Source organism: Aulonocara stuartgranti (genome assembly GCF_965226115.1).
Source record: "Aulonocara stuartgranti genome assembly, chromosome: 14".
NCBI lineage: Eukaryota > Metazoa > Chordata > Actinopteri > Cichliformes > Cichlidae > Aulonocara > Aulonocara stuartgranti.
The window spans coordinates 30,837,327-30,852,997 of record NC_138950.1 but is presented as its reverse complement, the minus strand read 5'-3'; the positions used below and the strand labels follow the sequence as shown (position 1 = coordinate 30,852,997).

The 15,671-nt window shown below is 38.3% G+C and overlaps 2 protein-coding genes across 2 annotated transcripts in view; one reads left to right on the top strand and one right to left on the bottom strand.

Annotated features, from left to right (window-relative positions):
- The window catches only part of LOC309688236 (uncharacterized protein), a 42,255-nt gene extending 38,435 nt beyond the window's left edge, over window positions 1-3,820 (top strand). Inside the window, exon 5 of the transcript XR_014271003.1 lies at window positions 3,739-3,820. The gene's annotated coding sequence lies outside the window, so the exon portion shown is untranslated. The remainder of the gene's footprint in view (window positions 1-3,738) is intronic.
- The window catches only part of lsamp (limbic system associated membrane protein), a 480,200-nt gene that overhangs the window by 340,953 nt on the left and 123,576 nt on the right, over window positions 1-15,671 (bottom strand). The gene's annotated exons all lie outside the window — the stretch shown is intronic.

Below are 15,671 nucleotides of genomic sequence, written 5' to 3'. Positions count from 1 at the left end.
TATACTGTAATAGACTATCATGCCAACAAACTGTGGCTTTTGAATCATCCATCTGACTTCTGTGGCACTGCCTCGGTGAAGATCAATATTCCTCTAATAGCTCATTGCTTTGTGCGTCCTACTTCTAGGCACAACGCCAGCTCAATATCAGAACAGTGTAGCAAATTGGATGACAAGGATCACACGACTGACTTTCCTGTTGGAAAAAAAGTCCAAAGTAGAGTATTTTACAGTAGATTCCAACTGGTGAGCTGCTGGATAGACAGTGTCATGACCTGAGGCCATGATGACAGAGAGAGACATTGGCATCCACATCCACAGAAGTTTGGGGATTTCTCCAGCAAACAGTGGACTCAGATGTCTGCCCCCCACCCAAGTGCTGCAGCATAGAACCAGAATGGTTAGACAGGCAAGTACACCATCACAATAGTTAGAAAATCGCTTGAGATGTTTCAGTTTTATGGAATTTGTCAGGGTTTGGGCAGGTGTGGCGGTAGAGGATGTTTTCTGTAGTTCTCTGGCTTTCTTTGTCTCTAGCTACTTTGACTAATCAGTTCAGTAATCCTTGATTAAACTAAAGATTAATTTTATAATCCCGACCCTAACAACAACCTGTGCTTCTCTCTGGTTTTGCTATAAGGAAACACAGCCGAGTAGTCAGCCATCAGTGTCTCTAGCTGCTCCCTGTCTCCACATTGCCTGCCCGCTCACTGCCGCTCCTAACAGTCACCAAAGACCCAACACTAAACCCTTTCTCTGTCTTTCCCCTGCTTTTCAAATAGCAAGTAAGACCTTTTCCTCTCAACTGCATACTCACAGTTGAGCCTGCCCGCACTAACTGTTTATTTCCTTCTCTTACAGACTCACCTTGGTTTTCAGTATCCTTCTACAAGGCCTTGAATAATCAGGTCACATTTTATCTTAAAGACTTACTTATGGTTCCAACTTTCAGCCCGTCTTCTGTGGAAACAGTTCCCAGTTTGGATTTGGAAGACAGACACCCTTTCTACTTTTAAGCTTAAAACTAAACTCTTTTTTGATAAAGCATATAGTTGGGGCTGGATCAGGCAAATCAGAACCCTCCCTCACAATGTTCCCTCTAATTTTTCATGTGTCTGAGCGAACACACAAACTCCCTGAGCGGTCCCTTGGACCACTGTGAGCAACATTAGATGTGTGCACTGTGGTCACGCCAGCATCCAAGTTACATGGTTTATTAAAATAATCAAATTACAGCATTTACATTCATGTTAGACTACTTTTAATTAAGTGCTTTAGCTCACTTACAATGAAAATTAAAAAAAATCTTGTTCATGACCCATGTAGTATGTTAACACTATTGGAAGTAAAAATAACTTGAACTCCAATTTTGAAAACACAACTTTTTTTTTTCACAAATCATGGTCACAATACATAATGAAAATGTTGCGATTATACACAAAAAACAAAACAAAAACACAAAAAACAACAAAACAAAAAAACAAAAAGAACCCCCCCCCCCCACCCGAGGCTCATGTAAAGAGAAACAGGACAAAACAAACAAAAAATGTATGTCACACATTTGGAAAATACGTTTTTATATAGTCAATAAATGGGTTCCAAGTCACAGAGAATTTTTGTTGTGATGAGAGAACTCTGTATCTAAGTTTTTCCAGTGGTAAAAAGAAAAGCACCTCCTTTAACCATTGTATGTATGAAGGAGCCTTATCAGACTTCCAGTGGAATAGAATAAGTCTACAGGCAAGCAATGTAGCAAATGCTATGGCCTTTTCCTGAGATTTACTAATTTTGTATTGAGATGGCATAACTCCAAAAATGCCAATGCGGAAATCAAGCACTAAATTCTGCTCACTGATATGAGATAATACTTTAAATATATTTCCCCAGTAATTATCCAGGTTCGGACAAGACCACATCATGTGACCCTCATTTGCTGGATTATGTCCACACCTGGGACAGGCAGGATCGGCCTCTGGGAAAAATTTTGAAAGCCTCTCTCTTGTATAATAAAGACGATGAAGAATTTTAAACTGAATTAAAACATGGTGAATGCAAAGGGAGGAAGTATGTATACGATTCAAACAAAATCTCCACTCATCATCAGATAAATCCACCCCAATGTCTTTTTCCCAATTATTTTTAGTTTTTTCCCAAGTAATAGGCCTTAAGCTCTGTATCAGTTTGTAGATTCTCCTTTTGCCAAAACGATCCATTTCCAAAATGGTATCCACTTGATTTTTAGGAGGGAGGTAGGGGAAAGAAGGAAACAATGTTTTTGCAAAACTTTGTATTTGCAGGTATCTAAACATATGTGAGGTTGGTATATTGGTATATATTGAAATGGTTGGCAAAAAAAGGGTTAAAAGCAACAGGGGAAAATTACTAACCTGTTGCAAACAGATGTGCCTTCTGAATTGAAGCCATACTTTAATAGATGTTCTTACAACTGGATTTGTTATTTTCTGTTTTTGATTTAGAGCTAGGGATGAGGTTAAGAGGGGAAGTGGATTAGACATCAGTTCCATTTTTACCCAAGCCTCACCCTCGCTATTTTCATAAACATATTTCCAGTGCAATAATTTGGTGATATTAGCCGCCCAGTAGTAAAAGATAAAATTTGGCAACCCTAGCCCACCAGCCTCTTTTGGTACTTCCAAATATGTTTTTTCTATTCTGGGATTTGAATTTTTCCAGATAAATGTTGCTGTTAATCTGTCTAAATCTTTGAAAATTGATTTGGTTATAAAAACAGGAACCACTTGGAAAACATAGAGAAATTTTGGTAAGACTGCCATTTTAACTAGATTTATTCTGCCTGCTAATGAGATTGGAAGTTTTGCCCATTTTTTAAAATCTTGTGATGTTTGTTCTAACAAAGTGTCAAAATTATGAATCCGCAACTCGTTCATTGTGCGGGTTTTATTTATTCCCGAATATTTAAACGTTTCTTTTTCTAATTTAAAAGGGAAGGCAGAGAAATCTTGGTCTATGTTATTAATAGGGAACAGTAGGCTTTTTGAATAGTTCAATTTGTATCCAGATATGCGTCCGAAGTGGTCTAATACCTTGAGCAATTTAGGGATTGATGCCGTTGGATTAGATATATACAGCAATAAATCATCTGCATACAATGATACTTTGTGCACTGTCCTGTCCCTAGAGATTCCGGCAACCTAACTGTCCTCCCTACGAGCGATAGCTAAAGGTTCGATTACTACGTTGAAAAGATAGGGAGATAAACTACAGCCTTGCCTGCAGCCTCTACTAAGCTGAAAAATGTCAGAGGTTACATTATTTGTCCTCACTGCCGCAACTGGAGAGGAATACAGTATTTTAATCCATTTTCCAAACAATGGGCCAAATTCGGAACGCATAAAGATATGGCCATTCTATACGGTCGAAGGCCTTTTCTGCATCAAGAGAAATTATTATTTCTGACTTTTCTTTTGGTTCTGATGCATATAAAATATTAAATAGGCGGCGCATATTATAAAATGACTGTCGCCCTGGTATAAAGCTGGTTTGATCAGGATTAATACTTTTTGGCAGTATAAGATCGATTCTATTAGCTAAGATTTTTGTGAGAATTTTGTAATCACAATTTAAGAGGCTCACCGGTCTGCAGGAGCTGCATTGTGAGGTATTCTTACCCTTTTTGTACAGCACAGAAATTATGGCTTGTTTCATAGTATCTGGTAATTTCTCTTGAAAGAATATTTCCTGGTATACAACTTTGAGTATTGGTCAACTAAATGCCATGTTGCCATATCATTTTTTGATTGGTCGACATGGTACATTTTTCCACCAATAGGAAAGGGTGAGGGGGACGGGGGGGTGACGGGTGTTTGGTTTTGTCTTTGCTCACGGGGGAGAGTGCTTTCGAGCGTTTTCCTTATAAAACGCCGCTTTTACCGTTTCTTCCCGCTGTAAATATAAACAACGATAGTATTCAGGAAAAAAAACAAACATTGCATATTTTTTTTATCATAAACCTGGTTTTACGTGGCCTATCAACACAATTTAAAAACTGATATAAAGTATAAAGTGCTCACATCTCCAACAGTTGTTTTGCTTTGCTAAAACGCCGGTGTCGGCACATAAGGACGCTGTCATAGCCTGTCAACGACGTTGATTAGCTGCGTATATACGAATGTCAATCGCATCATTGGCTGGACTATGGGATAAGGTGGCATTGTTCTGATCCCATACGGGAGCAGCCAGTCACTCACTGACTAACACTGCAAAACAGAATTGTTAACGAATTTATTTTAATTTCAATTCCGGTTAGATTTTTTTTTGTGCGCAATGCAGATTTTCTGTGCGCAGAGACCGTGTCAGCAGTGTGCAATTGCGCACGCGCGCAGCTTAGAGGGAACATTGCTCCCTAGTATTGCTGCAATGAGCCTAAGCAGATGGGAGCATTCCATGTTGAATTGTTTCTTCTTCACTCACCTTTTTCACTCTCTATGCACAACTTTGCATTTAATCATTAGTTAATATTAAACTCTGGCTCTCTTCCACAGTTTGTCTTTTGTCGTGTCTTCTTCCTCTCACTCCGACCCTCTTAGGACAGATAGCTTCCCCTGCCTGAGCCTGATTCTGCCAGGGGTTTCTTCATGTTAAAAGGGAGTTTTTTCTTCCCACTTTTGCCAAGTGCTTGCTCACAAGGGGTCATGTGATTGGAGGCGTTTTGTCTGTATTAATGTAGGATCTTTCCCTTGTGTGATTTGGCGTCATATAAATAAATACAGTTGACTGAATAGGAATTCTGGTGTGTCACTATAAGCACATAGACAGGTGTTTTCTAGGCTCTCTGTGATGTTTGGAGATGAGTGCTAAAATGAGGAAAAGGCCTTAAGTAAAGCCCCCTTTCTCTGTCATGTCTTTGGGTACCTTCGAAGTGTTGTCCTGACATTTGTTCCAGCAGCACAAGTCACTACTACAGTGGGTCTCATCCCTATAATTACTGTAGCGGCTTATCTTGGTAGCACTAACAACGGGAGCAGTTTTATCTGTCAAATATCAATGCTTTATAAAAGACATTTATTTATGTGATTTTCTTTTTCTGTGTGTAAACTTTCATTATAGTACAGTGGTATGGTAAAAAAAAAAGGCATTTGCTTTATAGAATAATGTAGACTGCAGATATATCATCATGACATTGACTTCAGCTCTGCATTTCACACGTTTAACAGTCTAGTCTGAATAATCTCATATGCAAGGTATAGTGGGCCACTTGTCTGGCAAGCCTTTGTTTTTTTAAGCTCTCTGTGAAGAGTTTTCAGGGATTTCCTACCAGTTAATTTGAGCTACGCACAGGAACCACAGAGTTTAATTGTGCAATGCAGTGTATTCAAAATCAGTATAGCCAACTTCTTAGTTGGCCGCCTGAAAACCCAAGACATTGTTAGCACACGCTGTGCTGAAAAGAGTGCTTTATTTCCACAATTATACATCTTTGACATCACCATCCCATAATCCTCCATACCAGTCCTTGTTCAAATAAATGGAGGGCATAACTTCGAATGCAAATTGCTCTGTTGCTGGATATTCACCATGACAGCAAATAGTAACATAATGGTCAGTTAATAGGGCTGGATCTTCACTCCCACACACTTTTTATCTCTGTGCAGCCATGCATGGAGGCAATCTGTCAGGTAGTTTTATGAATTCCGTTTACCAGACTGATCTCGTATTGCTTTGTATTCTATCAGGCATCTGGTATTGTCTGAGAGATTTTTCTTCTTTTTTTGGTTTTTTTTTCTAGCTGTGTGGCAGCTAGCTACTTTTGTTTGGCATCCTTGTAGGATTCACATGCCATTCAGCTGCCAGAGAGTGTTTGGACATTTAGCAGTGTGTGGCTAAATTGAATCTGTACCAGATGCCTTTGAGGAGCCGTTGTAAAATTTAGTCTAAGTTGAGGAAGGTTTCCCGAACACTGGCAACACACACCCACAGAAAAAAAGACCCTTGTGTTTGTCCCACGTTCTTCATTTAAGGCATGGATAAAGTTTTTTAAATGTTTTTTAATTCAAATTGTTTGACAACTCTGAGGGGTCACCCATATGTCACAAAATTTGACTCTGTCAAATTCATTAATATTTTAATTAAAATTAATTTTATTAATACTTAAATTACTTAATATGGTATATGAATAAATAAAAACAAAATACCTTTATATTAAAATTGTTTCCAGTGATATCTTTTTAAAAATTTGTTAGTTTACAAATTCATGACTAAATCCTGCAAGCATATCCTTAACACAAATGTCAAAAAAGAGATAAGAGTAGGCTGGCAGACATAATGAATAGTAGACACGAGGGAGGGTGAGAGGGAGGGACGGAGGGATCAAGATGAACGAGGGGAATGTTAACAGATGAGAAAAGTGTCCTTGCTCACTCTGTGCTCCTGTTTAATATGAAGTTCCTAGTCGAATCAAGTTGTAAATCTTTAACCTGCTACCTCCATGGCAAACCTTGCCTCAACACACAACACAGTTCCTTCCCGTAAGTGAACACACACACACACACACACACACACACACACACACACACACACACACACACACACACACACACACACATATACTTTTGTATACTTTTGTAACACCCATGATGGTTTGAACTGCAGTCTGTTGTCAGTTATCAGAAAACTGCAAGCCAATATCACAAAGTTCAAATTTTTAGCAATCTATGACATCTATCTGAAATTGAGTTACGCTGGCAGGAAAATAAATTCACCCGCTTGTCAGCCACAAGGATGTCTAATTAAACTACACAAAGAATTGATGTTCTTCTAGGTTTAAACTCTGCAAGGCCTACAGGGTTCACATGTGATCTTTCTAAACTATGCAGCTCACTGGGCTTTTGCACTGTACAGTCAATACTTTGCAAAACTAGGTACTTTAGATGTTCATTACAATAGTCATTACAATCCCTTATTAACTTAACAAGTCCATCTGACTGTTCCTAAATGAATTTGTCATTCTATTGAAAAAAGAGAAGCAGGTAAGATATCCTCAATCTACTGTAATATTGTCTTAAGCACAGTACAGAAAACACAGACAGAAAACAGGCCACACATGGCCACAGCCGTAACAGGCATATTTAAAATTCATTCATTATCAAATTAATACATAGCAAGATTTTTTTTCATAATAATTTTAATCAAATTTCTCTTCTCACTTGTTTTCATTTCAGATGCTCTACTATTTGCTTCACCATATCTGTCACTGCTGGCTGCCAAATGATCAAAGCTCTTGTCGCTGGTACTATTAAATAAACTCATATTACATCAATTTAAGTGAATTATTTTAAATTTAAAGGCACTTTATGAACTTTGTTCTTGTTCTAAAACCTACTAGTTAAATCCCACAATATCATTGCCTGAACAGTTTATATGCTATTAAACTAATTCCAGTCCTGATAATGTCTTTATTTATTGCACACTTATCTGTGTCTTATATGCACACAGGAATATGAAACCTCTTATTTAAAGTTTCGTGTGGTTTTATGTGTTCCATCCATGTGTTTCCAGAATTAGACAAGAACTCTATTTTAAGATGTAAATGCAGGCTACACTATGGATCACTTTACCTGATATATATATATATATATATATATATATATATATATATATATACATATATATATATACAAAAAAGAGATAAGAGTAGGCTGGCAGACATAATGAAAAAAAAAAAAACGTCACATGAAAACCAAAATAGTTTCAAACGCCAGATCTGAATGAGGGTGGGGGAGGTTCCATTTGCCATGTTGCAAGGAGAGCTTAACTTCTGTCTCGCTAGCTTGCCCTGCACTCAGTGAATCTGCGTTCGACTACTTCGCCTAGGCTGCACTGTCGAGCGCAGATCCACTGAGTGCTCAACACAGACAGCATCGTCAGAAGAAAGTTGATAAAATAAATAAAAAATTTTGTATTGTTCGATACATATGCGTACCGAAAGTACTGTATCGAACAGTTCAATATTGATACGAGTATCGTTGCACCCCTATCATAGATAGATATATATACACATTGAGTTAGGACAAAATGAATGGGTCTCCACAGCATCCACCTACTTTGCATTTTTCCATGCTTTAAACTGCTCTAATTATAATGCCCATCTGTAGTAGACCACTCATTTAGTAAAGTGGGTTGAATCAACATGCTGTATTGATTATCTGTTCTGCTGGCTAGCTTCAACTTCTGCAACGGACAGTCTAAAAGGCTTTTCTTTGGCCTTTTAACCTTAGAGAGGGAGACAGAGACAGAGGGATCCCTGAGGGTACCGTGATTGACTTGGTTTATAAAGCACTGAGACGAGAGTGCTCCATGTAGCCAGCATCGCATGCAGTTACTACCACATAACTGCAGTAGATTAGATCTTTTCTATTTGCATGATGCTGCAAATGACATGCTCACATATGGGCAACTATGTCCAACTGTTCTTAGCCTCTGTGGGACTGAGCTAATACTTTCTCTCAAGAGGTATACAATAAGGTCACTTTCATTTAATTTACAAAAGCATTCTACACAGATAAATATTGTTGCCTAATTACTTCACAAGATTCTAAGTGAACAATTAACCTCTGCATCATTTTCCCCCACATCAGTTGATTTCCAGTTTAAAGCAAACACATCCACCCTTTGTTCTAAAGAAAGCTTCATCTTTTATCTTTTGATGCCTTCATTCAAGTAAGTCGGTATGAGAGATACTTTGGCTCTATCTGTTTAAGTAATATCCTCTTTTATTCTTCATAAAACATCAAAAGATCCTTGGCATGGGTATGCCACATTGTATCAGGCATGGAATAAAATGCTCCTTCATCTCTTCCATTATAGCTGGATCCTTTTAAGATAACAAACATTCTCTGTTACCCAAGAGCCTACATTTTTCAACCCGCTTGATGGATTTTCTTTTCAGGCCGGGATACGCAGAGAGTCTCAGGCATTCCACCACCAACTCTGTAGCACTTAAACACAAAAAAGCCATGCAATACCCAATCAATTATACAGTAGATGTGGAAACTGTTTGTTTTATCTAAGCTTTCTATTCACTGTCTCTCAAAGAATGAAGATGGTCCTTAAGGACGCCATGCAGTCATGTAAACTTAGAAGCATAACACTAGCTTCGTGAATGCACGAATGTTGGGTGGGGTACTCGAGTGAATTCCATTTATTCGAAGTATACGCTTTTACTTTTGACCTGGGCTTGTTTCTGTTGATGCATACACCTCACACCTTTCTCTTTATTTCTTTTGTGTAGTTTCTGTCATTGTGCAGTTTTGTATAGTTTTCTAACAGATACTCCCAGACTTCCATTTGAATAAGTCAGTGATCTGGAAAATTTGCAAGTCAAAGTCATTTGTGAACAAAAGAAATGTGAATATCACTCGAGTAACTTTCAGTTATGGCCTACAGCAGGAAACTCAATAATTCTTCAGCCAAAACTTTTATGTGACCAAATGACACACATTTCACTGAACCGTTCACAAAAGGGGCATAAAGTTCAGATCTTAACATTCTATTATTACAATGCAGGGAGGGGTTTAAAAGGAAGGGTTTAAAATGACCAGTGAAAATATACGATATTATTGGAATACCTGATTTTGGACAAAAGCATTGCATGCATAATTTAAATCTACTTTCACATTTAGGTAAATCTAGAAAAGAAAATCAATCAATCAACGGATGTTTTATAGATTGTCCATATATCTCACCCCACAACCAGTGAATCTGAGGCCATTTATTGTTCCACACAGCTTTACTTTAAAAGAGCCAAGTGTACACGTCGTGTCAGCAGTCAGAAATTATACTAACAAATAAAGTTGCGTTGTAGCCAAAAAGGAATTTAAAACTTAATTCACATAGGTAATTTATAATTATAATAATAATTAATAACAATTGTCCTCCTTTGAAGACAAGCAGACCAGAAAAAGCTTCTCCTGTGGTCCTTCAGCCTTGCTCACACATGATGAGTAACAGTTAGTCAAAAATCTCACGGTTCGGATCGGATCACGGTTTTAAGTCACGGATCGGATCAGCAAAAAAAGAAAAAAGACAAAAATTGAACATTTAATTATTTACTTATTGAAGTATTTTTTGCCTGTTTAAAACATTAAACTTAAGACTCATTCCACACAATTATTAAAAAAAAAAAAGGTACAATATAGGGCAGTACAGGGCTTTGTATCTACCACTCAATTCAATTTTATTTATAAAGCGCCAAATCACAACAACATTCACCTCAAGGCGCTTTATATTGTAAGGTAGACCCTACAATAATACATACCGCTCATTATATCGCACTGCGCTGTGATATAATGAGCTGTCACGGTCACGTAGCTTTCCGTTGCCCTGGAGGTCCACCCATTTGTAGTAGTTAGGGCAACAGAAGATGCCTGGGACAGTTCAGCCATAACTTAAATCTTTTCCTGCTCATACATGCTTGGAACGATCTTGCCACTAAAGTGGACGCGCAACGGGATATCATAGCGTGGCTCAAGCACGTTCATCATCAAAAAAATACGGCCTCCCGCCTGCAGCTAAACACCCCAATAGCTTTTGTAATAGCGTTAGCCCGGTCGGACTGGGCAGCAAAGGGCTGCTTAAATAATGCAAACTTCTCTGCTCCTCCACTTGGATCACTAGCGCTGGCCATAACTATTGCTTGACAGACCCACCACACCACCATACACATACTTTTTCTTCTTCTTTTTCGACTCTTCGGATCACGTGCGTGCCGAACCGTGGAGTGGGATCGGTTCGGATTACGCATCAACTGTGATCCGTTGCACCACTAGTAACAGTAGAGGAGAATCTGTCCACAACTGCAATGTAATGAGGGAAAGAACTCAATATAGAATGTGTCCTTACAGAAAATGTGTAGAGATGATATCTGTGTGTTAAAACCAACTGTATTTCAAGAAAGAGTGATCCTTGCACAGGTTGCATGTGTGAAAGGGTATTTGTCTTTCTGGTGACTCCCCTGCTGTTCCCTGTCTCTCATTGTTCCCCATGGATGAGTGTGACTTTCTGCTCCGCTATCAAAGGCAACCAACACTTTGAATGAGCAGATGGTTCACAGTGAGACTGCCCTTCTTCTCCTCGACATAAAGGTCTTTGTGTCAGCAACACACAAACAACTGCATTAAGTAAATGGGTAAAAAGACACTTTCCATAATGTTACTGTACTCAGAAATAGACAATTGTAGTTTACGTAACTGGCAATGTGTCTTATTATAGAAACTAACATGTTCCCTATTAGGAAAAAAAATCTAAGTAGAGAAGTCTGGTTTCACTTACATCGACCTCCTCTCAAGCAAGCTAGTTTCGGAGTTACCTTGGGGATACACCCCGGTAAGAAATTAACCAATTAACCAATGTTGTACAGAAAACCCAGGATTAACCCCAAAGTTATCTGGATAACAGAAAATCCTGCTTCGTAGTGCAGGCCTTTGGTTTTATATTATAAGTTATTATAGTGTTGACATAGTACCTAAATATTTCTCAATTTAACTTTCTTGTAACCCAACTATTTAGTCTTGACTGATTTAAAAAAGACATGCAATTGCAAATCAGCAAGAAAAAGAAATCTCAACAACCACACAAATCCCTATGAATAAGCACTTTGACAACAGTGAGAAGGAAGAACCCATTTTAACAGACAGAAACATCCGGTGATAGAGGAAATAGAGGAATGATTATAAAGTAACTGGCATTAAATCTGTTCTGGGTTTTTGGCTAGCTTAGCATTAGCATGCTATCTGCTCAGGTGCTTGCAAAGAGCCGAAGTTGTGTTAGCAGCATAATCCAGTTGTTTCTTTCCTGGGTGCAGTTTGCTCTTTAGTATATTTTAGATTTTCTACGCTAGTTGCAAAGCAAATTCAAATACGTTTGAGGATCTAGCTAGCAGCCACTACTGCTGCTTTCCTTAAGCCAGATTGAAACCAGAAAATAGACGAGACCTCTTTATACTAGAATGCATGCTACTCTCACATTCAGTGATGTTCTGCCTCTCCCCCATGGCCATGTGCCTGGTGTATCTCTTTTAATCTCTTTGTGCATCACATCCACTTCTGAAGCCTCTCCTGATATTGTGGCCAGACCCACTACACAGCCAGCTTGACCCTTATCATCACAACAACAGACCCTGTTTTTATCTGTGTCGCAACATATCCTTTACTGTGTTTCTGTTTTTTCTAGTTTTTTTTTTTTAATTTTTTATTTAAGAGAAGAGCACCATGTAGAGTGTTACTGATCCTACAAGCAAATGCATTAACCATCAACAGCATTTCCATCGAACAGGGGAGAGAGCACTGTGAGAACGAAGGCAGCTACACATCTGCTCTTGGAAAATTGTGGCCCACTCTGCTCTTACAGACGACAATTACAGTTTTATGTGTTTTAGAGAGACAATACTATGTAGTAAGCCTTATTACCCTAAATAAAAGCAATTTAAGTGATCAAATGACTGAACTCTGCTCCTTTTCTAGGATAATTTAACGTTATTTCTCTTTTTTTCTTCTTCTTTTTCCTGCACTCGGATAACAGTGCAAGTCTCACCTAGGTCCATGATTATACAGCAGCATCTAGTGTATGAGTGCAGTAGTTTTTTTGTTTTTTTTTTACCAACACTTTCAGACAGATGGCTTACCTGCATGCTAAACTTAATTTGCAGGTATTTTTCTTACATATTGCCCATCATCAAGGCTGCCATTTTAATGGCCAATAACTATACAAAAAACTGACGGAAAACTGTCCTCTGCGAAATGAAATAGAAGACTTTCTAGCATCATAAGAATAAGTTAACCTGCTGCATCACTGGACAATTAAGCGCTCCAATAGAAACCAAGGTAATGTCCAAGTGGACGCATGATCTGATATCGTCGTGTTGGTGTTGTTCCCAGATCATCATACTAAATGTTGTTCCAGGATCAACATTGCAAGTGACCAATCAGAATGTTGTGACGTCATACTTTTGCGACTTCGGGAAAAACCACTGTAAAACCAAAAACTGTACTTAAGCTGTGAGAAACCGCCGATCAACGGACCCTGACCCTAACCCTAACTGTAACCCTTTAATAAACGGTAAACAGAATTGATATTGTCCTTGCAACATTGGAATTTCATAAATGCACGAATGGCTTGGCGCGCAAAAGAATAACGTCACAACAATGTGATTGGTCACTTGCGATGTTGAACCTGAAACAACATTTTCATGATGATCTGGGAACAACACCAACACGACGATATCAGATCATCCCAAGTGTACTGCAGCCAATATCTAACCAGGAAGTGAACATAAAAGTAAAAAAAAAAAAAAAAAGCTCAGAAGTCCATTGAAAGCCGGGTGTATTTGTGACATTACCAGCCTATCCTACATCTTCAGAAGAGATCTATTTATTATTCATTTAGATCTATTGCTGATTAAAAGTTAAAATACTCAAGAAGACCAAAGTTTTCTTAGACTTTGGAACAAACACCAGAGAAAACTTGTAGGTGGAATTAGATAAAACAAAATAGACTGTTCTATGTTATGTGCTTTTCTTATAAAGAGAGAGTGATGTAATAATTCTGATTTCCAAATCATGACCATTTGTATGATAAAAGGATTTATAACTGTTCTGTAAGAAGGAGTCTGGGCTTTTGAATGACACGGAAAATGATGATCATGTTTAACTTTTAATGGAAAAAAAGGTTTGAATGAATTTTAGGCTATACTGTCATTTCATTTTAGAAGATAAGAAGAACATTTTTTTGTAGGAAAAAAGTTTATCAGTTTAGTGGTTCAAGAAATTATATGGTCCGTGAGCAAATTTATACTGAAGTTGCTTTTGCAGTTCAGACTGTGGCTCTTAAAAATGACTGCCTTAGTATACATCAGAATGATGGATATTATTTTCAACTTTTCATGCTGTTATGACATATGGCGATGATGGTACTTTAATGCAATATGCTCTGTCTTTATATGCACTAGATGGCTCTACAGTATAAAGAATGCTGTTTCTAATGTTGTTTTTGCAGTTTTTAACACTTTGTTTTAAGCATTTATTAAAATGTAAATTTCATAATCCAAGGTAGAATACTCTTTTATCACACAATCATTAGTAGTACAATTGCTGCATACCGTTACTTACTGACAGTCAACTAACACCGCAATCTGGACAGAGCCCAACAGGATGAGAAGTGAATATCAATAGTCTGCTGCTACTCTTACATTCAGGAAACAAATAACTAGTAATCATGTCTGCCTTTTGTCTTTTCTCCTATTTCTTTTTTGTGGATAACTATTGAAAGGAAATTGTCCGAGGAAGGGAAACATAGTATCATTTCTCCAACGATTTGAAATAAATGGAGCTGATGCTTCACACATGAGTAAGTCCACTCAGGCACTGACACTCACACACTCACACAGACACACACACACACACACACACACACACACGCAAAGATACACAAACTCCTTTGAATTTATAGTTGATAAGAAATGATGTGAAAGGCAGATGACGGTATAACCACGCCTGAAATCCTCATGAAAATATTGTTTGGAATGTTTTGGAGCTTAATGTGTAGTAAAGGGAAGAAAACATACAGGAGATATTCAATAACATTTTGGAGCAAAGAGGGAGAAAAAGTCTTTATTCCACCAATAATGAATCTGGGTTCATGGAATCATCTCAGCTGTCACAATCACAGCCATTAATCAACAGGTATAGTTAGTTAGTTAGGTCCCTAATTTCTTTAGCAAACACACAATTTATGTACAGGGTGGGCCATTTATATGGATACACCGTAATAAAATAGGAATGGTTGGTGATATTAAAGTCCTGTTTGTGTCACATTAGTATATGTGAAGGGGCAAACTCCTCAAGATGGGTGGTGACCATGGTGGCCATTTAGAAGTCGGCCATCTTGGATACAACTTTTGTTTTTTCAATAGGAAGAGGGCCATGTGACACATCAAACTTATTGGTAATGTCACAAGAAAAACAATGGTGTGCTTGGTTTCAACGTAACTTTATTCTTTCATGAGTTATTTACAAGTTTCTCTTTTCATCACAGCCATTGACATGTCGAAGAGGTTAACACGTGAGGAGCAGATCGAAATTGTGTTGATATCTGGTGAACGCAGTAACCGGGTCATTACAGCAGATTTCAATGCAAGACACCCTACGAGACCACCCATCTCCCATGCTACAATTAGCAAACTGCTTGCTAAGTTTCGTGAAACTGATTCAGTGTTGGATTTGCCAAAATGTGGACGCAAGAAAACTGTCACTAATGAAGAAACATAACCGGCTGTCCTAGCGTCATTCAGCAAGAGCCCACAGCGTAGCACTCGCCGCATGTCACTGGAGAGTGGCATTAGTCGAACATCCCTTTGGCGGATATCAGCTACTCACAAATGGCACCCTTACAAACTCCAGCTACTGCAGCATCTCAACGAGGATGACCCAGATCGGCGCACACAATTTGCAGAATGGGCAAAACAAAAATTGGAACAGGACCCTCAGTTCATGCAGAAGATTTTGTTCAGCGATGAGGCAAACTTTTATGTGAATGGTGAAGTTAACAAACAAAACCACCGCTATTGTTCTGACACTAACCCACATTGGATGGATCCCTCCAAGACTGTTGGGACAACAAAAGTGATGGTTTGGTGTGGT